The sequence below is a fragment of the Ascaphus truei genome, unplaced genomic scaffold (assembly GCF_040206685.1).
Source record: "Ascaphus truei isolate aAscTru1 unplaced genomic scaffold, aAscTru1.hap1 HAP1_SCAFFOLD_1082, whole genome shotgun sequence".
Classification (NCBI taxonomy): domain Eukaryota; kingdom Metazoa; phylum Chordata; class Amphibia; order Anura; family Ascaphidae; genus Ascaphus; species Ascaphus truei.
Genome location: NW_027453948.1, coordinates 53,558 through 74,875, shown reverse-complemented (window position 1 = coordinate 74,875; position 21,318 = coordinate 53,558). Strand labels below are relative to the sequence as shown.

General features: G+C 44.2%; 1 long non-coding RNA gene across 10 annotated transcripts in view; it reads left to right on the top strand.

Annotated features, from left to right (window-relative positions):
* Positions 1-21,318, top strand: part of LOC142475175 (uncharacterized) — a 60,863-nt gene that overhangs the window by 27,454 nt on the left and 12,091 nt on the right. For 6 of the 10 annotated variants that reach the window (XR_012790765.1, XR_012790768.1, XR_012790772.1 and 3 more), the window contains 13 exons: positions 797-900; positions 2,132-2,242; positions 4,631-4,750; positions 5,771-5,866; positions 7,311-7,414; positions 8,646-8,756; positions 11,157-11,276; positions 12,297-12,392; positions 14,199-14,302; positions 15,534-15,644; positions 18,409-18,528; positions 19,549-19,644; positions 21,086-21,197. This is a non-coding gene — a long non-coding RNA (uncharacterized LOC142475175). The remainder of the gene's footprint in view (positions 1-796; positions 901-2,131; positions 2,243-4,630; positions 4,751-5,770; positions 5,867-7,310; positions 7,415-8,645; positions 8,757-11,156; positions 11,277-12,296; positions 12,393-14,198; positions 14,303-15,533; positions 15,645-18,408; positions 18,529-19,548; positions 19,645-21,085; positions 21,198-21,318) is intronic. The other 4 variants (XR_012790769.1, XR_012790770.1, XR_012790767.1 and 1 more) reach the window with 4 other exon arrangements.

The window sequence follows — 21,318 nt, the reverse complement described above, 5'->3', positions numbered from 1 at the left end:
CAGGTTACTCCCTGGGCAGTGACCCTGCTCACACCCTCCCCTAGTTCCACCTCTGATCACAATTATCTCTCTTGGAGAGTGTAGCAAATTGGAGTTGGGGGAATCTCACCTCTGCCATGCATGGTCACAATCTGGGCACAGGACCCAAATAGTGGGCAATGTGGCACTTCTTACAGTAGAGAATAAGTAACTTTATTCTTTACTTGTGTATTAAGGACCTTATTTGCATTAAATTCAGTCCACATGGGACCAAGACTTTCTGGCTTACTGAACAAAGTGGAATTGTTTCGTAGAGGGTGGAGAATTGTATTTTATCTGAAATTACCCCCTCTGCACAAAATACAAACAATTATACCCATACAAGTACCTTGTGGAAGTTGTTGCCCTCTATCTTCCTGTGGTCTCTCCCTGTTTCTCACCGTGCCTCCTCCCATTTCCTTGCACCTCTGCGTCTCCGCATATATCCCTATACTCAGAGCCGGCTCCGGTCAGTGACATGGGATGCCCAAATATGAGCATACCCATATATGGGCATCCATGCCACTGACCGGAGCCCGCTCTGTTGCGGATATGGAGAGAGACTGGGAGATTTACATCCCCTTATAATTCATATGGTGCATAGTACCGGCACGTATTGTTTTACCGGTACTGTGTACCTTCCTACTTTCACACTGGTACAGTATATGCTGCAGTGGGACTGAGAGGGATATATTGGTAACACATAGTCATTGTTGGGGGAATTCAATCCATTTTGAAAATAGTAATGAAATGTTTTTTACTTTTTCTTTTTTTTCAGTAATGAAGAATGAAACATTTCTGTTAAAATTGAATTGGAGGTGAACTGGATTCATCATCAACTCTGCACCAGTGTGAATTGATGTTCTTTAATGTTCTGATAAGGTACATGCAACATCTCTTCCTCAACCCCTGCACCACTCTCTGCCTCTTGCCTCTCTCTCTCCACCTCCCTGCTAAGCGTATTAACCCATCTAATGTAATCCACATTCCATGTCTCACTTTACTCTTCACTTCTCACGTGCCCTCTGGAATGACTGCTCTCTGACTAACAAGGTCTATTTGTACATGACCTCTTCTGCTCTCATCATCCACCACCTCTCATTCCCCTCACCCCTGTCCTACTCGATACCTCAGCTTAATTGAACTCTCTCCTCTGACATCTACCCTTATCTCTAACCTCTCCTCACTTTCTGCTTAAACTAACTATCTTGTTAACTTTTACAATGCTATCATCTCCTCCTCCTCCCTCCTCCTCCTCCCTCCTCCATCATATATATGCCCCTTCTAGGCTCTGACACACTCATCCCTCTAAGGCCATGATTATCATGGGCACATGCTTGGTCATCCACAGTGTGTGCGAGCGATGCAGAGCCGCCTCGGACCTCAGTGCAGGGATTGCTGCATAACCCCAGCATCTGTCACCCACAAACAATACACACACTAATACTCCCCACAATACACACTATAATACCTCCTCAATACTAATCTCCCCAATAATATTATAGCTCCAAACACAATATACACAACACCCTTACACAAGATACACAATCTAGTACTCTCCTCTGCACCTCTACACACAATATAATACTCCCACACACACAATATACACACTACCCTCCTACCCCCATAAAATACAACCAATAATACACACACACTTTGTGGATGTTGGGACCAGCTCCCGGCATGCACCAGTGAAAGAGAGAGGCCTGCAGAAGCTCGGAAGAACTCCCTCCATCCGTGCCTTCCTCCGTTTCACATCTTCTCCCTGTCTCTCTCCCTCCCTTTCCTTGCATCTCCCTGCGTCTTTACGTATACCCAGTCAGTGACGGCTCTGGTCACGTGATGCCTTAATATGGGCTTATCCATATATGTTCATCCACGTCACTAATGTGATGCCCGCACTGTTGCGGAGCTGGTACTTACGACGGGCACTTATTGTTTTATCAGTACTGCGTACCTGACTCTACCGGCCTACTTTCAACACTAGTACAATATGTGCTTCACTACGAGTGAGTGGGGAATATTGGCATCACACAGTCACTGTTGAATATGCCATTCAATCCATTTTGAAAATAGTAATGCAATGTGGTTTTGTTTTGTTTGCTTTTTGCAGTAATGAAGAATGGAAAAGTTATATTAAAATTAAATTGGAGGGGGACTAGATTCAGCATTTCATCATGAACTCTGCACTTGTGAGAATTTAACTTCTTGAATACCCTGACAGGTACACGCAACATTAAGACTATAATCTGCTGTGCAAGCTTTCGTGCTATACCTCCCCCTCAGGTTTTGATTTATACATTTGCTCCCTCAATTCATGTCCTCTAATATTTGAAAGCTCTCTCCTAGCATTTTCTCTTTACCACAGAACGTCATCCCAATGTAACCTCTCTCTTGTTCTTTCTGCTTGCTGTTTCCTCACTCCTCTGTTAAACTTTTCTAATTTCTCTAACTTCCACACTCCTGCTTTTATCCACATGTTCTCCTCTTTCCTTCCCCTACCTTTGCATGTGTCTACACACTGCACCATTTGTACAGACCTCTATTGCAGCTATTTCTGCACTGCTCAATGAAAAGCACTCTTTAATATCCTATTCTCTGTGCCCCCTCTCTCTGCGCCCCCTCTTTTGGCGCCTCCTCTCTCTGCGCCCCCTCTCTCTGCGCCTATCTGTCTCATTCTCTCTACGTCCCTCTCTCTCTACATAGAGCTATCTCTGTCTCTCTCTACACCTATCTCTGTGTCTCCTTCTATGTTTGCTGATGTGTGGGATATCTCTTATAATCTTGAACCTGCTCATATACACATCGGGCCTCCCTGCTAAGAGTGTTAACCTATCTAATGTAATCCACATTCCTTTCCTTACTTTTCTCTTCCCTTCTCCTATGCCATCTGGAATGTCCGTTCTCTGACTAACAAGGCTCTAGTTGTACATGACCTCTTCTGCTCTCATCATTCACAATCAGTCATTCCCCTCACCCCATCTTACCTGTCCCACTGATTTGCCTCTGCTTAATTAAACTCTCCTCTGACATCTACTCTAACCTCTCTGCTCTCTCTCTCTTTCCGCTTAAACTAACAATCTTATTAACTCTTACAATGCTATCCTCCTATCTATATGCCCCCTCTAGGCTCTGACACACTTGTCCCTCTAGCCCACGCCCTTGGCTAAATTCCCAAACATGTTCATCACACTTCCACTCGCTGTTCTTAATGCCTATGAAGGAAATCACACAATTGATATTTGATTTTTCTACAGTAAAAATGTCTCCAGTCCTGTATAAAGCTGCTCTCTGGGGCCAAACCACACTACTTTTTTTTCACATTCATCAACACTCAAATTTAATTTACGCTGTCTTTTTTTCCCTGTATTTGACTCCCTCCACTAACCTTCTCCTCACACTTGCCATCCTTCCTTCACTTCTCCTCAAGCATTTGACTACTTCAGAGGCAAGGTGGATGCCACCCACAAGGAGATTCCTTCTGTCCCTTCCCCCTTCTCTCCTTCTACCTAATTCTCCTTCTGCATTTGACTCTTTTTCTTCTCTTACAGAGCTGGAAGCAAATCATCTTCTCTTCTCCCTCTACCACATGCCCTCTAGATCGTATCCCCTCACACCTTACTGCATCTCTTAGTCCCCACTCTCACCCACATCTTCAATTCCTCCCTATTCTCTGGCTCTTTACCCTCTTACTTTAAGCCTGTAGTGGTCACCCTTTTCTCAGAAACAACCTACACCCTATACTAACCCTATACTAACTACCGCCCTGTATCCCTCCTGCTGTTTGTCTCCTAATTGCTAGAATGTCAACATTCTTAAATCACATTCCCTCCTGGATCCTTTACAACCTGCCTTTCGTACAGCTCGTTCTACAGACTGTGCTTAAAGCAAATTCCCAAGGTCACTTTTCCCTACTAATCCTACTTGATCTATCTGCTGCGTTTGATGCTCTCAATCACTCTCCTCCTTCATATTCTAAACTCTCTCTTGGTATCCGTAACACAGTTCTATCCTGGTTTTCATCATAACTTTCCTGTCACACATTCTCCATCTCTGTTGCTAACATGTCTTCGTCTTCTATTGATCTGTCTGTGGGTATACATCAGGGCTCTGTTCTGAGATCTCTCTTTCTCTCTACATACTATCATTTGGTGACCTCATCAACTCTTTGTGACAATCCTATAAATAACAAATACAAATATCAGGTCATGGGAATAAGTGATTTGGACATAAAAGTAACATTTCGGAAGTGTGGACAACTAATACATCTTGTAGATTGCCTTTACAGTGTGATGTCATTGATTCAGTAGATTGTGTGCAGACCAGGACTGCAGTACAGTGTCACTCACATGGATGACTTGCGTGGTAGAAGCTCAAGAACAAGGATGTCAAACTCCAGTCCTCGAGGGCAGCAAACAGGCCAGGTTTTCAGGATATCCCTACTGAAAACCTGGCCTGTTTGGGACCCTCGAGGACTGGAGTTTGACATGCATGCTCTAGAAGGAGCACAGCTGTGGGTGGGAGGTGGATTTGCTTTGCATCAAATGGTTTGGAGCAAGGTTTATTGTATGTATTATCATAATAACAATGCAATGCTTAACTTTTATTTCAGGAGGGATGACTGCAGAACAGAAGTGAATATTGAAGCCATGTGTTCCTTTTCTTGCAAAAGAGAAAATTTGAAGGACAGTTGAAGAGAAGGAAAATTACTACACAGAGACAGATAAGCAATGTGTATATTTCTCATTTACCATTTAGTATTTGTCGTTTTATTGACTCCACACAATCCGGCTGCTACGGGTTTCACATTGAATATTTTCATCTCTACTCTACCCCTTCCTGTGATCTGAACCATGCAAGTTTTCGTTGATTCAATACATCATGAGTAGAGTGTGGCTACAGTATGAAGTAAAGACCCAAGGACCACATCTACTACCATTCATAACAAGAACATGTGCAGTAGCGCACAGCTGCAGTTCTATGTGATTGTTATGAAAGGTTGAGGTGGTTCAATTCTATGAATCTGGAGTGGGATGGATCCTGTTTGCATCATATGGTTTCATCTAGGCCAGTAGATTATATAACTCTCAGTACAGGTTACACATGGCATCAGTATTAGTGATTTAAAGAGGAGGAAAGCTTCAATGTGGAGAACAAAGCCAAGTAATGTTGAAGTTACTCCTTTTACCATTTACTTGGTCAGTCTGTATTGTCTACTCTCCACACAGCTGCTAAGGATCTTCCATTTTAAATACTTTCACCTCCTATTCTGCACTGCTTTGCTGCCCATTATTCAGAGATGCGTTCCAGTCATGTTTAGCACTCTGAATCTCTCTGCAGTCATTGGTTCAGCACATCATGGGTAGAGCATGGCTACAGATACAGCAAGCTATTATTATTTTACCGGCTGATCACCCATAATATTGCATTAAAACATAGAATATCACTTAATTTCCAAAAGATTCAGTGATGCTGATAATGCAGAATCTCACAACATTTCCCATCATAATGCCATAATGCACAAGTGGGAGAAATAATCCTTGCTATATCTGTACATTGTGTGACGTATTACCTCAATGACCGATGAGAGCAAGTACATCTTCTGTATAGAGCGGCTGTGTTATGATGCAGTTATTGATCATCATTGACATAATCACAAGAATCTTATGCAAAGGGAAATTGTCCGCAGCGAAGTGAGATTTCAGCCCCCAAACGTCTGTAATATTAATGCAATGTCTTACTTTTGTTGCAGTGAACACTGAAGAGACGGATCTACTACAACACTGTACAGGATGAGCATACGCTACAAGCAGCAAAATGATCTTGCAGTTGACAGTATGTTGTTCTGGTAATGTGCACAATTATTATATATGGGCTACACACCACAGTGCTGGACATATTCTGTTAACTTCAACTCTACTCCTAACATGGAGATGTCTTCCTGGTGTTACTGATTCAGTACATCATATGCACAGTGTGGTTATGATATGATGGATTGATTTAATGAACCCACCAACCAATGATGACATCTGCATCATCTTCTGTAAAGTGCAGCTACAGCATGATATTATCAGCATTTGGTGCGGTATAATCAGAGGTATCTATGTGCTTTTGTGCCTGTTTTAAGTCCTCCAGCTTAACGCCCCTACACCTCCCACTACACAGGCATACTTACTTATGCATACACTGACATCTGGCATACCTACACACACCCCAGGGCCACTTCCTTCCCCTGATGTCAGGGAGAGGATGGGCATGCAGAGTGCAGTAAGTCTCCACGTTACTCTGGCCAACAGTCTTGGCCTACCTCCAGCATCTGTCACCCACAACATCTGTTCCCTCCTTGTAAAGTGCTGAACTATCTCACCTGGGTCAGTGCTATAGCTGATCACAGTGCCCGATCAGGATGTCACTGTGACAGGCAGCAGTGCAGATTGACCGGTCAATCAATGCAGTGCCGCAACATATGCACTAAATGAGATTTCCGTGCCCCCAGTCAGGTTACTCCCTGGGCAGTGACCCTGCTCACACCCTCCCCTAGTTCCACCTCTGATCACAATTATCTCTCTTGGAGAGTGTAGCAAATTGGAGTTGGGGGAATCTCACCTCTGCCATGCATGGTCACAATCTGGGCACAGGACCCAAATAGTGGGCAATGTGGCACTTCTTACAGTAGAGAATAAGTAACTTTATTCTTTACTTGTGTATTAAGGACCTTATTTGCATTAAATTCAGTCCACATGGGACCAAGACTTTCTGGCTTACTGAACAAAGTGGAATTGTTTCGTAGAGGGTGGAGAATTGTATTTTATCTGAAATTACCCCCTCTGCACAAAATACAAACAATTATACCCATACAAGTACCTTGTGGAAGTTGTTGCCCTCTATCTTCCTGTGGTCTCTCCCTGTTTCTCACCGTGCCTCCTCCCATTTCCTTGCACCTGTGCGTCTCCGCATATATCCCTATACTCAGAGCCGGCTCCGGTCAGTGACATGGGATGCCCAAATATGAGCATACCCATATATGGGCATCCATGCCACTGACCGGAGCCCGCTCTGTTGCGGATATGGAGAGAGACTGGGAGATTTACATCCCCTTATAATTCATATGGTGCATAGTACCGGCACGTATTGTTTTACCGGTACTGTGTACCTTCCTACTTTCACACTGGTACAGTATATGCTGCAGTGGGACTGAGAGGGATATATTGGTAACACATAGTCATTGTTGGGGGAATTCAATCCATTTTGAAAATAGTAATGAAATGTTTTTTACTTTTCTTTTTTTTCAGTAATGAAGAATGAAACATTTCTGTTAAAATTGAATTGGAGGTGAACTGGATTCATCATCAACTCTGCACCAGTGTGAATTGATGTTCTTTAATGTTCTGATAAGGTACATGCAACATCTCTTCCTCAACCCCTGCACCACTCTCTGCCTCTTGCCTCTCTCTCTCCACCTCCCTGCTAAGCGTATTAACCCATCTAATGTAATCCACATTCCATGTCTCACTTTACTCTTCACTTCTCACGTGCCCTCTGGAATGACTGCTCTCTGACTAACAAGGTCTATTTGTACATGACCTCTTCTGCTCTCATCATCCACCACCTCTCATTCCCCTCACCCCTGTCCTACTCGATACCTCAGCTTAATTGAACTCTCTCCTCTGACATCTACCCTTATCTCTAACCTCTCCTCACTTTCTGCTTAAACTAACTATCTTGTTAACTTTTACAATGCTATCATCTCCTCCTCCTCCCTCCTCCTCCTCCCTCCTCCATCATATATATGCCCCTTCTAGGCTCTGACACACTCATCCCTGTAAGGCCATGATTATCATGGGCACATGCTTGGTCATCCACAGTGCGTGCGAGCGATGCAGAGCCGCCTCGGACCTCAGTGCAGGGATTGCTGCATACCCCCAGCATCTGTCACCCACAAACAATACACACACTAATACTCCCCACAATACACACTATAATACCTCCTCAATACTAATCTCCCCAATAATATTATAGCTCCAAACACAATATACACAACACCCTTACACAAGATACACAATCTAGTACTCTCCTCTGCACCTCTACACACAATATAATACTCCCACACACACAATATACACACTACCCTCCTACCCCCATAAAATACAACCAATAATACACACACACTTTGTGGATGTTGGGACCAGCTCCCGGCATGCACCAGTGAAAGAGAGAGGCCCGCAGAAGCTCGGAAGAACTCCCTCCATCCGTGCCTTCCTCCGTTTCACATCTTCTCCCTGTCTCTCTCCCTCCCTTTCCTTGCATCTCCCTGCGTCTTTACGTATACCCAGTCAGTGACGGCTCTGGTCACGTGATGCCTTAATATGGGCTTATCCATATATGTTCATCCACGTCACTAATGTGATGCCCGCACTGTTGCGGAGCTGGTACTTACGACGGGCACTTATTGTTTTATCAGTACTGCGTACCTGACTCTACCGGCCTACTTTCAACACTAGTACAATATGTGCTTCACTACGAGTGAGTGGGGAATATTGGCATCACACAGTCACTGTTGAATATGCCATTCAATCCATTTTGAAAATAGTAATGCAATGTGGTTTTGTTTTGTTTGCTTTTTGCAGTAATGAAGAATGGAAAAGTTATATTAAAATTAAATTGGAGGGGGACTAGATTCAGCATTTCATCATGAACTCTGCACTTGTGAGAATTTAACTTCTTGAATACCCTGACAGGTACACGCAACATTAAGACTATAATCTGCTGTGCAAGCTTTCGTGCTATACCTCCCCCTCAGGTTTTGATTTATACATTTGCTCCCTCAATTCATGTCCTCTAATATTTGAAAGCTCTCTCCTAGCATTTTCTCTTTACCACAGAACGTCATCCCAATGTAACCTCTCTCTTGTTCTTTCTGCTGGCTGTTTCCTCACTCCTCTGTTAAACTTTTCTAATTTCTCTAACTTCCACACTCCTGCTTTTATCCACATGTTCTCCTCTTTCCTTCCCCTACCTTTGCATGTGTCTACACACTGCACCATTTGTACAGACCTCTATTGCAGCTATTTCTGCACTGCTCAATGAAAAGCACTCTTTAATATCCTATTCTCTGTGCCCCCTCTCTCTGCGCCCCCTCTTTTGGCGCCTCCTCTCTCTGCGCCCCCTCTCTCTGCGCCTATCTGTCTCATTCTCTCTACGTCCCTCTCTCTCTCTACATAGAGCTATCTCTGTCTCTCTCTACACCTATCTCTGTGTCTCCTTCTATGTTTGCTGATGTGTGGGATATCTCTTATAATCTTGAACCTGCTCATATACACATCGGGCCTCCCTGCCTCTGCCTCCCTGCTAAGAGTGTTAACCTATCTAATGTAATCCACATTCCTTTCCTTACTTTTCTCTTCCCTTCTCCTATGCCATCTGGAATGTCCGTTCTCTGACTAACAAGGCTCTAGTTGTACATGACCTCTTCTGCTCTCATCATTCACAATCAGTCATTCCCCTCACCCCATCTTACCTGTCCCACTGATTTGCCTCTGCTTAATTAAACTCTCCTCTGACATCTACTCTAACCTCTCTGCTCTCTCTCTCTTTCCGCTTAAACTAACAATCTTATTAACTCTTACAATGCTATCCTCCTATCTATATGCCCCCTCTAGGCTCTGACACACTTGTCCCTCTAGCCCACACCCTTGGCTAAATTCCCAAACATGTTCATCACACTTCCACTCGCTGTTCTTAATGCCTATGAAGGAAATCACACAATTGATATTTGATTTTTCTACAGTAAAAATGTCTCCAGTCCTGTATAAAGCTGCTCTCTGGGGCCAAACCACACTACTTTTTTTTCACATTCATCAACACTCAAATTTAATTTACGCTGTCTTTTTTTCCCTGTATTTGACTCCCTCCACTAACCTTCTCCTCACACTTGCCATCCTTCCTTCACTTCTCCTCAAGCATTTGACTACTTCAGAGGCAAGGTGGATGCCACCCACAAGGAGATTCCTTCTGTCCCTTCCCCCTTCTCTCCTTCTACCTAATTCTCCTTCTGCATTTGACTCTTTTTCTTCTCTTACAGAGCTGGAAGCAAATCATCTTCTCTTCTCCCTCTACCACATGCCCTCTAGATCGTATCCCCTCACACCTTACTGCATCTCTTAGTCCCCACTCTCACCCACATCTTCAATTCCTCCCTATTCTCTGGCTCTTTACCCTCTTACTTTAAGCCTGTAGTGGTCACCCTTTTCTCAGAAACAACCTACACCCTATGTGCCTTACTAACTACCGCCCTGTATCCCTCCTGCTGTTTGTCTCCTAATTGCTAGAATGTCAACATTCTTAAATCACATTCCCTCCTGGATCCTTTACAACCTGCCTTTCGTACAGCTCGTTCTACAGACTGTGCTTAAAGCAAATTCCCAAGGTCACTTTTCCCTACTAATCCTACTTGATCTATCTGCTGCGTTTGATGCTCTCAATCACTCTCCTCCTTCATATTCTAAACTCTCTCTTGGTATCCGTAACACAGTTCTATCCTGGTTTTCATCATAACTTTCCTGTCACACATTCTCCATCTCTGTTGCTAACATGTCTTCGTCTTCTATTGATCTGTCTGTGGGTATACATCAGGGCTCTGTTCTGAGATCTCTCTTTCTCTCTACATACTATCATTTGGTGACCTCATCAACTCTTTGTGACAATCCTATAAATAACAAATACAAATATCAGGTCATGGGAATAAGTGATTTGGACATAAAAGTAACATTTCGGAAGTGTGGACAACTAATACATCTTGTAGATTGCCTTTACAGTGTGATGTCATTGATTCAGTAGATTGTGTGCAGACCAGGACTGCAGTACAGTGTCACTCACATGGATGACTTGCGTGGTAGAAGCTCAAGAACAAGGATGTCAAACTCCAGTCCTCGAGGGCCGCAAACAGGCCAGGTTTTCAGGATATCCCTACTGAAAACCTGGCCTGTTTGGGACCCTCGAGGACTGGAGTTTGACATGCATGCTCTAGAAGGAGCACAGCTGTGGGTGGGAGGTGGATTTGCTTTGCATCAAATGGTTTGGAGCAAGGTTTATTGTATGTATTATCATAATAACAATGCAATGCTTAACTTTTATTTCAGGAGGGATGACTGCAGAACAGAAGTGAATATTGAAGCCATGTGTTCCTTTTCTTGCAAAAGAGAAAATTTGAAGGACAGTTGAAGAGAAGGAAAATTACTACACAGAGACAGATAAGCAATGTGTATATTTCTCATTTACCATTTAGTATTTGTCGTTTTATTGACTCCACACAATCCGGCTGCTACGGGTTTCACATTGAATATTTTCATCTCTACTCTACCCCTTCCTGTGATCTGAACCATGCAAGTTTTCGTTGATTCAATACATCATGAGTAGAGTGTGGCTACAGTATGAAGTAAAGACCCAAGGACCACATCTACTACCATTCATAACAAGAACATGTGCAGTAGCGCACAGCTGCAGTTCTATGTGATTGTTATGAAAGGTTGAGGTGGTTCAATTCTATGAATCTGGAGTGGGATGGATCCTGTTTGCATCATATGGTTTCATCTAGGCCAGTAGATTATATAACTCTCAGTACAGGTTACACATGGCATCAGTATTAGTGATTTAAAGAGGAGGAAAGCTTCAATGTGGAGAACAAAGCCAAGTAATGTTGAAGTTACTCCTTTTACCATTTACTTGGTCAGTCTGTACTGTCTACTCTCCACACAGCTGCTAAGGATCTTCCATTTTAAATACTTTCACCTCCTATTCTGCACTGCTTTGCTGCCCATTATTCAGAGATGCGTTCCAGTCATGTTTAGCACTCTGAATCTCTCTGCAGTCATTGGTTCAGCACATCATGGGTAGAGCATGGCTACAGATACAGCAAGCTATTATTATTTTACCGGCTGATCACCCATAATATTGCATTAAAACATAGAATATCACTTAATTTCCAAAAGATTCAGTGATGCTGATAATGCAGAATCTCACAACATTTCCCATCATAATGCCATAATGCACAAGTGGGAGAAATAATCCTTGCTATATCTGTACATTGTGTGACGTATTACCTCAATGACCAATGAGAGCAAGTACATCTTCTGTATAGAGCGGCTGTGTTATGATGCAGTTATTGATCATCATTGACATAATCACAAGAATCTTATGCAAAGGGAAATTGTCCGCAGCGAAGTGAGATTTCAGCCCCCAAACGTCTGTAATATTAATGCAATGTCTTACTTTTGTTGCAGTGAACACTGAAGAGACGGATCTACTACAACACTGTACAGGATGAGCATACGCTACAAGCAGCAAAATGATCTTGCAGTTGACAGTATGTTGTTCTGGTAATGTGCACAATTATTATTTATGGGCTACACACCACAGTGCTGGACATATTCTGTTAACTTCAACTCTACTCCTAACATGGAGATGTCTTCCTGGTGTTACTGATTCAGTACATCATATGCACAGTGTGGTTATGATATGATGGATTGATTTAATGAACCCACCAACCAATGATGACATCTGCATCATCTTCTGTAAAGTGCAGCTACAGCATGATATTATCAGCATTTGGTGCGGTATAATCAGAGGTATCTATGTGCTTTTGTGCCTGTTTTAAGTCCTCCAGCTTAACGCCCCTACACCTCCCACTACACAGGCATACTTACTTATGCATACACTGACATCTGGCATACCTACACACACCCCAGGGCCACTTCCTTCCCCTGATGTCAGGGAGAGGATGGGCATGCAGAGTGCAGTAAGTCTCCACGTTACTCTGGCCAACAGTCTTGGCCTACCTCCAGCATCTGTCACCCACAACATCTGTTCCCTCCTTGTAAAGTGCTGAACTATCTCACCTGGGTCAGTGCTATAGCTGATCACAGTGCCCGATCAGGATGTCACTGTGACAGGCAGCAGTGCAGATTGACCGGTCAATCAATGCAGTGCCGCAACATACTGCTGCGGCACAGTTTATTCGAGCATTTGCCCGTTCTGTGCCGCAGCAGTAGCCTGGCGCGCGCCCGAGTGTGACGGGCGCACGCCGAAGCAGCGGAAGAGCGCCCTCCGATCGGGGCGCTCTCCCTACCGCTGCCGGGTCCGCCGGGTCCCCCGGAACCCCCTGCCGCTGTCCCGCGATCGCGGGACACCAGGGCTCCCTCGGGGAGCCCCTGGACATGCGTGCAGCGGGCGCACGCTCCCGATGACGCGTGACCGCGCGTCTATGACGCGCGGCACGCCGAGGGGCGGCCACTAGCAAGCCGGGAGATTTCCCGGCTTGCGGTACCGACCACACTTCAATAAAGTGTGTCGGTAGTGTATGCACTAAATGAGATTTCCGTGCCCCCAGTCAGGTTACTCCCTGGGCAGTGACCCTGCTCACACCCTCCCCTAGTTCCACCTCTGATCACAATTATCTCTCTTGGAGAGTGTAGCAAATTGGAGTTGGGGGAATCTCACCTCTGCCATGCATGGTCACAATCTGGGCACAGGACCCAAATAGTGGGCAATGTGGCACTTCTTACAGTAGAGAATAAGTAACTTTATTCTTTACTTGTGTATTAAGGACCTTATTTGCATTAAATTCAGTCCACATGGGACCAAGACTTTCTGGCTTACTGAACAAAGTGGAATTGTTTCGTAGAGGGTGGAGAATTGTATTTTATCTGAAATTACCCCCTCTGCACAAAATACAAACAATTATACCCATACAAGTACCTTGTGGAAGTTGTTGCCCTCTATCTTCCTGTGGTCTCTCCCTGTTTCTCACCGTGCCTCCTCCCATTTCCTTGCACCTGTGCGTCTCCGCATATATCCCTATACTCAGAGCCGGCTCCGGTCAGTGACATGGGATGCCCAAATATGAGCATACCCATATATGGGCATCCATGCCACTGACCGGAGCCCGCTCTGTTGCGGATATGGAGAGAGACTGGGAGATTTACATCCCCTTATAATTCATATGGTGCATAGTACCGGCACGTATTGTTTTACCGGTACTGTGTACCTTCCTACTTTCACACTGGTACAGTATATGCTGCAGTGGGACTGAGAGGGATATATTGGTAACACATAGTCATTGTTGGGGGAATTCAATCCATTTTGAAAATAGTAATGAAATGTTTTTTACTTTTCTTTTTTTTCAGTAATGAAGAATGAAACATTTCTGTTAAAATTGAATTGGAGGTGAACTGGATTCATCATCAACTCTGCACCAGTGTGAATTGATGTTCTTTAATGTTCTGATAAGGTACATGCAACATCTCTTCCTCAACCCCTGCACCACTCTCTGCCTCTTGCCTCTCTCTCTCCACCTCCCTGCTAAGCGTATTAACCCATCTAATGTAATCCACATTCCATGTCTCACTTTACTCTTCACTTCTCACGTGCCCTCTGGAATGACTGCTCTCTGACTAACAAGGTCTATTTGTACATGACCTCTTCTGCTCTCATCATCCACCACCTCTCATTCCCCTCACCCCTGTCCTACTCGATACCTCAGCTTAATTGAACTCTCTCCTCTGACATCTACCCTTATCTCTAACCTCTCCTCACTTTCTGCTTAAACTAACTATCTTGTTAACTTTTACAATGCTATCATCTCCTCCTCCTCCCTCCTCCTCCTCCCTCCTCCATCATATATATGCCCCTTCTAGGCTCTGACACACTCATCCCTGTAAGGCCATGATTATCATGGGCACATGCTTGGTCATCCACAGTGCGTGCGAGCGATGCAGAGCCGCCTCGGACCTCAGTGCAGGGATTGCTGCATACCCCCAGCATCTGTCACCCACAAACAATACACACACTAATACTCCCCACAATACACACTATAATACCTCCTCAATACTAATCTCCCCAATAATATTATAGCTCCAAACACAATATACACAACACCCTTACACAAGATACACAATCTAGTACTCTCCTCTGCACCTCTACACACAATATAATACTCCCACACACACAATATACACACTACCCTCCTACCCCCATAAAATACAACCAATAATACACACACACTTTGTGGATGTTGGGACCAGCTCCCGGCATGCACCAGTGAAAGAGAGAGGCCCGCAGAAGCTCGGAAGAACTCCCTCCATCCGTGCCTTCCTCCGTTTCACATCTTCTCCCTGTCTCTCTCCCTCCCTTTCCTTGCATCTCCCTGCGTCTTTACGTATACCCAGTCAGTGACGGCTCTGGTCACGTGATACCTTAATATGGGCTTATCCATATATGTTCATCCACGTCACTAATGTGATGCCCGCACTGTTGCGGAGCTGGTACTTACGACGGGCACTTATTGTTTTATCAGTACTGCGTACCTGACTCTACCGGCCTACTTTCAACACTAGTACAATATGTGCTTCACTACGAGTGAGTGGGGAATATTGGCATCACACAGTCACTGTTGAATATGCCATTCAATCCATTTTGAAAATAGTAATGCAATGTGGTTTTGTTTTGTTTGCTTTTTGCAGTAATGAAGAATGGAAAAGTTATATTAAAATTAAATTGGAGGGGGACTAGATTCAGCATTTCATCATGAACTCTGCACTTGTGAGAATTTAACTTCTTGAATACCCTGACAGGTACACGCAACATTAAGACTATAATCTGCTGTGCAAGCTTTCGTGCTATACCTCCCCCTCAGGTTTTGATTTATACATTTGCTCCCTCAATTCATGTCCTCTAATATTTGAAAGCTCTCTCCTAGCATTTTCTCTTTACCACAGAACGTCATCCCAATGTAACCTCTCTCTTGTTCTTTCTGCTGGCTGTTTCCTCACTCCTCTGTTAAACTTTTCTAATTTCTCTAACTTCCACACTCCTGCTTTTATCCACATGTTCTCCTCTTTCCTTCCCCTACCTTTGCATGTGTCTACACACTGCACCATTTGTACAGACCTCTATTGCAGCTATTTCTGCACTGCTCAATGAAAAGCACTCTTTAATATCCTATTCTCTGTGCCCCCTCTCTCTGCGCCCCCTCTTTTGGCGCCTCCTCTCTCTGCGCCCCCTCTCTCTGCGCCTATCTGTCTCATTCTCTCTACGTCCCTCTCTCTCTACATAGAGCTATCTCTGTCTCTCTCTACACCTATCTCTGTGTCTCCTTCTATGTTTGCTGATGTGTGGGATATCTCTTATAATCTTGAACCTGCTCATATACACATCGGGCCTCCCTGCCTCTGCCTCCCTGCTAAGAGTGTTAACCTATCTAATGTAATCCACATTCCTTTCCTTACTTTTCTCTTCCCTTCTCCTATGCCATCTGGAATGTCCGTTCTCTGACTAACAAGGCTCTAGTTGTACATGACCTCTTCTGCTCTCATCATTCACAATCAGTCATTCCCCTCACCCCATCTTACCTGTCCCACTGATTTGCCTCTGCTTAATTAAACTCTCCTCTGACATCTACTCTAACCTCTCTGCTCTCTCTCTCTTTCCGCTTAAACTAACAATCTTATTAACTCTTACAATGCTATCCTCCTATCTATATGCCCCCTCTAGGCTCTGACACACTTGTCCCTCTAGCCCACACCCTTGGCTAAATTCCCAAACATGTTCATCACACTTCCACTCGCTGTTCTTAATGCCTATGAAGGAAATCACACAATTGATATTTGATTTTTCTACAGTAAAAATGTCTCCAGTCCTGTATAAAGCTGCTCTCTGGGGCCAAACCACACTACTTTTTTTTCACATTCATCAACACTCAAATTTAATTTACGCTGTCTTTTTTTCCCTGTATTTGACTCCCTCCACTAACCTTCTCCTCACACTTGCCATCCTTCCTTCACTTCTCCTCAAGCATTTGACTACTTCAGAGGCAAGGTGGATGCCACCCACAAGGAGATTCCTTCTGTCCCTTCCCCCTTCTCTCCTTCTACCTAATTCTCCTTCTGCATTTGACTCTTTTTCTTCTCTTACAGAGCTGGAAGCAAATCATCTTCTCTTCTCCCTCTACCACATGCCCTCTAGATCGTATCCCCTCACACCTTACTGCATCTCTTAGTCCCCACTCTCACCCACATCTTCAATTCCTCCCTATTCTCTGGCTCTTTACCCTCTTACTTTAAGCCTGTAGTGGTCACCCTTTTCTCAGAAACAACCTACACCCTATGTGCCTTACTAACTACCGCCCTGTATCCCTCCTGCTGTTTGTCTCCTAATTGCTAGAATGTCAACATTCTTAAATCACATTCCCTCCTGGATCCTTTACAACCTGCCTTTCGTACAGCTCGTTCTACAGACTGTGCTTAAAGCAAATTCCCAAGGTCACTTTTCCCTACTAATCCTACTTGATCTATCTGCTGCGTTTGATGCTCTCAATCACTCTCCTCCTTCATATTCTAAACTCTCTCTTGGTATCCGTAACACAGTTCTATCCTGGTTTTCATCATAACTTTCCTGTCACACATTCTCCATCTCTGTTGCTAACATGTCTTCGTCTTCTATTGATCTGTCTGTGGGTATACATCAGGGCTCTGTTCTGAGATCTCTCTTTCTCTCTACATACTATCATTTGGTGACCTCATCAACTCTTTGTGACAATCCTATAAATAACAAATACAAATATCAGGTCATGGGAATAAGTGATTTGGACATAAAAGTAACATTTCGGAAGTGTGGACAACTAATACATCTTGTAGATTGCCTTTACAGTGTGATGTCATTGATTCAGTAGATTGTGTGCAGACCAGGACTGCAGTACAGTGTCACTCACATGGATGACTTGCGTGGTAGAAGCTCAAGAACAAGGATGTCAAACTCCAGTCCTCGAGGGCCGCAAACAGGCCAGGTTTTCAGGATATCCCTACTGAAAACCTGGCCTGTTTGGGACCCTCGAGGACTGGAGTTTGACATGCATGCTCTAGAAGGAGCACAGCTGTGGGTGGGAGGTGGATTTGCTTTGCATCAAATGGTTTGGAGCAAGGTTTATTGTATGTACAGCAGCGGCAGCTTTTATTCGAGTAAAAGCCGCCGGCTGCATGCGTCTGGGAAGCGGGTAGCCGCGGCGCGTGGCGGCGCACTGTGACGTCACAGTAACATGCGCGCCCGGCTTCCCCGTCTTCCCCGGCTTCCGCAGGCTTCCCCGACACCCCTGGAGATCAAATGAAGGTAAGCGGGGGTGCGGGGAAGCAGAGCGGCATAGCAGGAGCCTTGTACGGGGTCGGGAAGGGATTTAAATTGCACGCGAAGTGGAGGGGGGGTGCGTGGGGGAAACGCGGCGGCGCGCGGTTGTTACTGGCGGCAGCTGGGGTAGATCCCGGCTTGCCGGCGGCATTCAGTGCAATAAAAGATGTCGCTACTGTATTATCATAATAACAATGCAATGCTTAACTTTTATTTCAGGAGGGATGACTGCAGAACAGAATTGAATATTGAAGCCATGTGTTCCTTTTCTTGCAAAAGAGAAAATTTGAAGGACAGTTGAAGAGAAGGAAAATTACTACACAGAGACAGATAAGCAATGTGTATATTTCTCATTTACCATTTAGTATTTGTCGTTTTATTGACTCCACACAATCCGGCTGCTACGGGTTTCACATTGAATATTTTCATCTCTACTCTACCCCTTCCTGTGATCTGAACCATGCAAGTTTTCGTTGATTCAATACATCATGAGTAGAGTGTGGCTACAGTATGAAGTAAAGACCCAAGGACCACATCTACTACCATTCATAACAAGAACATGTGCAGTAGCGCACAGCTGCAGTTCTATGTGATTGTTATGAAAGGTTGAGGTGGTTCAATTCTATGAATCTGGAGTGGGATGGATCCTGTTTGCATCATATGGTTTCATCTAGGCCAGTAGATTATATAACTCTCAGTACAGGTTACACATGGCATCAGTATTAGTGATTTAAAGAGGAGGAAAGCTTCAATGTGGAGAACAAAGCCAAGTAATGTTGAAGTTACTCCTTTTACCATTTACTTGGTCAGTCTGTACTGTCTACTCTCCACACAGCTGCTAAGGATCTTCCATTTTAAATACTTTCACCTCCTATTCTGCACTGCTTTGCTGCCCATTATTCAGAGATGCGTTCCAGTCATGTTTAGCACTCTGAATCTCTCTGCAGTCATTGGTTCAGCACATCATGGGTAGAGCATGGCTACAGATACAGCAAGCTATTATTATTTTACCGGCTGATCACCCATAATATTGCATTAAAACATAGAATATCACTTAATTTCCAAAAGATTCAGTGATGCTGATAATGCAGAATCTCACAACATTTCCCATCATAATGCCATAATGCACAAGTGGGAGAAATAATCCTTGCTATATCTGTACATTGTGTGACGTATTACCTCAATGACCAATGAGAGCAAGTACATCTTCTGTATAGAGCGGCTGTGTTATGATGCAGTTATTGATCATCATTGACATAATCACAAGAATCTTATGCAAAGGGAAATTGTCCGCAGCGAAGTGAGATTTCAGCCCCCAAACGTCTGTAATATTAATGCAATGTCTTACTTTTGTTGCAGTGAACACTGAAGAGACGGATCTACTACAACACTGTACAGGATGAGCATACGCTACAAGCAGCAAAATGATCTTGCAGTTGACAGTATGTTGTTCTGGTAATGTGCACAATTATTATTTATGGGCTACACACCACAGTGCTGGACATATTCTGTTAACTTCAACTCTACTCCTAACATGGAGATGTCTTCCTGGTGTTACTGATTCAGTACATCATATGCACAGTGTGGTTATGATATGATGGATTGATTTAATGAACCCACCAACCAATGATGACATCTGCATCATCTTCTGTAAAGTGCAGCTACAGCATGATATTATCAGCATTTGGTGCGGTATAATCAGAGGTATCTATGTGCTTTTGTGCCTGTTTTAAGTCCTCCAGCTTAACGCCCCTACACCTCCCACTACACAGGCATACTTACTTATGCATACACTGACATCTGGCATACCTACACACACCCCAGGGCCACTTCCTTCCCCTGATGTCAGGGAGAGGATGGGCATGCAGAGTGCAGTAAGTCTCCACGTTACTCTGGCCAACAGTCTTGGCCTACCTCCAGCATCTGTCACCCACAACATCTGTTCCCTCCTTGTAAAGTGCTGAACTATCTCACCTGGGTCAGTGCTATAGCTGATCACAGTGCCCGATCAGGATGTCACTGTGACAGGCAGCAGTGCAGATTGACCGGTCAATCAATGCAGTGCCGCAACATATGCACTAAATGAGATTTCCGTGCCCCCAGTCAGGTTACTCCCTGGGCAGTGACCCTGCTCACACCCTCCCCTAGTTCCACCTCTGATCACAATTATCTCTCTTGGAGAGTGTAGCAAATTGGAGTTGGGGGAATCTCACCTCTGCCATGCATGGTCACAATCTGGGCACAGGACCCAAATAGTGGGCAATGTGGCACTTCTTACAGTAGAGAATAAGTAACTTTATTCTTTACTTGTGTATTAAGGACCTTATTTGCATTAAATTCAGTCCACATGGGACCAAGACTTTCTGGCTTACTGAACAAAGTGGAATTGTTTCGTAGAGGGTGGAGAATTGTATTTTATCTGAAATTACCCCCTCTGCACAAAATACAAACAATTATACCCATACAAGTACCTTGTGGAAGTTGTTGCCCTCTATCTTCCTGTGGTCTCTCCCTGTTTCTCACCGTGCCTCCTCCCATTTCCTTGCACCTGTGCGTCTCCGCATATATCCCTATACTCAGAGCCGGCTCCGGTCAGTGACATGGGATGCCCAAATATGAGCATACCCATATATGGGCATCCATGCCACTGACCGGAGCCCGCTCTGTTGCGGATATGGAGAGAGACTGGGAGATTTACATCCCCTTATAATTCATATGGTGCATAGTACCGGCACGTATTGTTTTACCGGTACTGTGTACCTTCTTACTTTCACACTGGTACAGTATGTGCTGCAGTGGGACTGAGAGGGATATATTGGTAACACATAGTCATTGGTGGGGGAATTCAATCCATTTTGAAAATAGTAATGCATTGTTTTTTAATTTTTTTTTGCAGTAATGAAGAATGAAAAAGTTCTGTTAAAATTGAATTGGACGTGAACTGGATTCAGCATTTCATCATCAACTCTGCACCAGTGTGAATTGACGTTCTTTAATGTTCTGACAAGGTACATGCAACATCTCTTCCTCTACCCCTACACCACCCTCTGCCTCTTGCCTCTCTCTCCACCTCCCTGCTAAGCGTATTAACCCATCTAATGTAATCCACATTCCTTGTCTCACTTTACT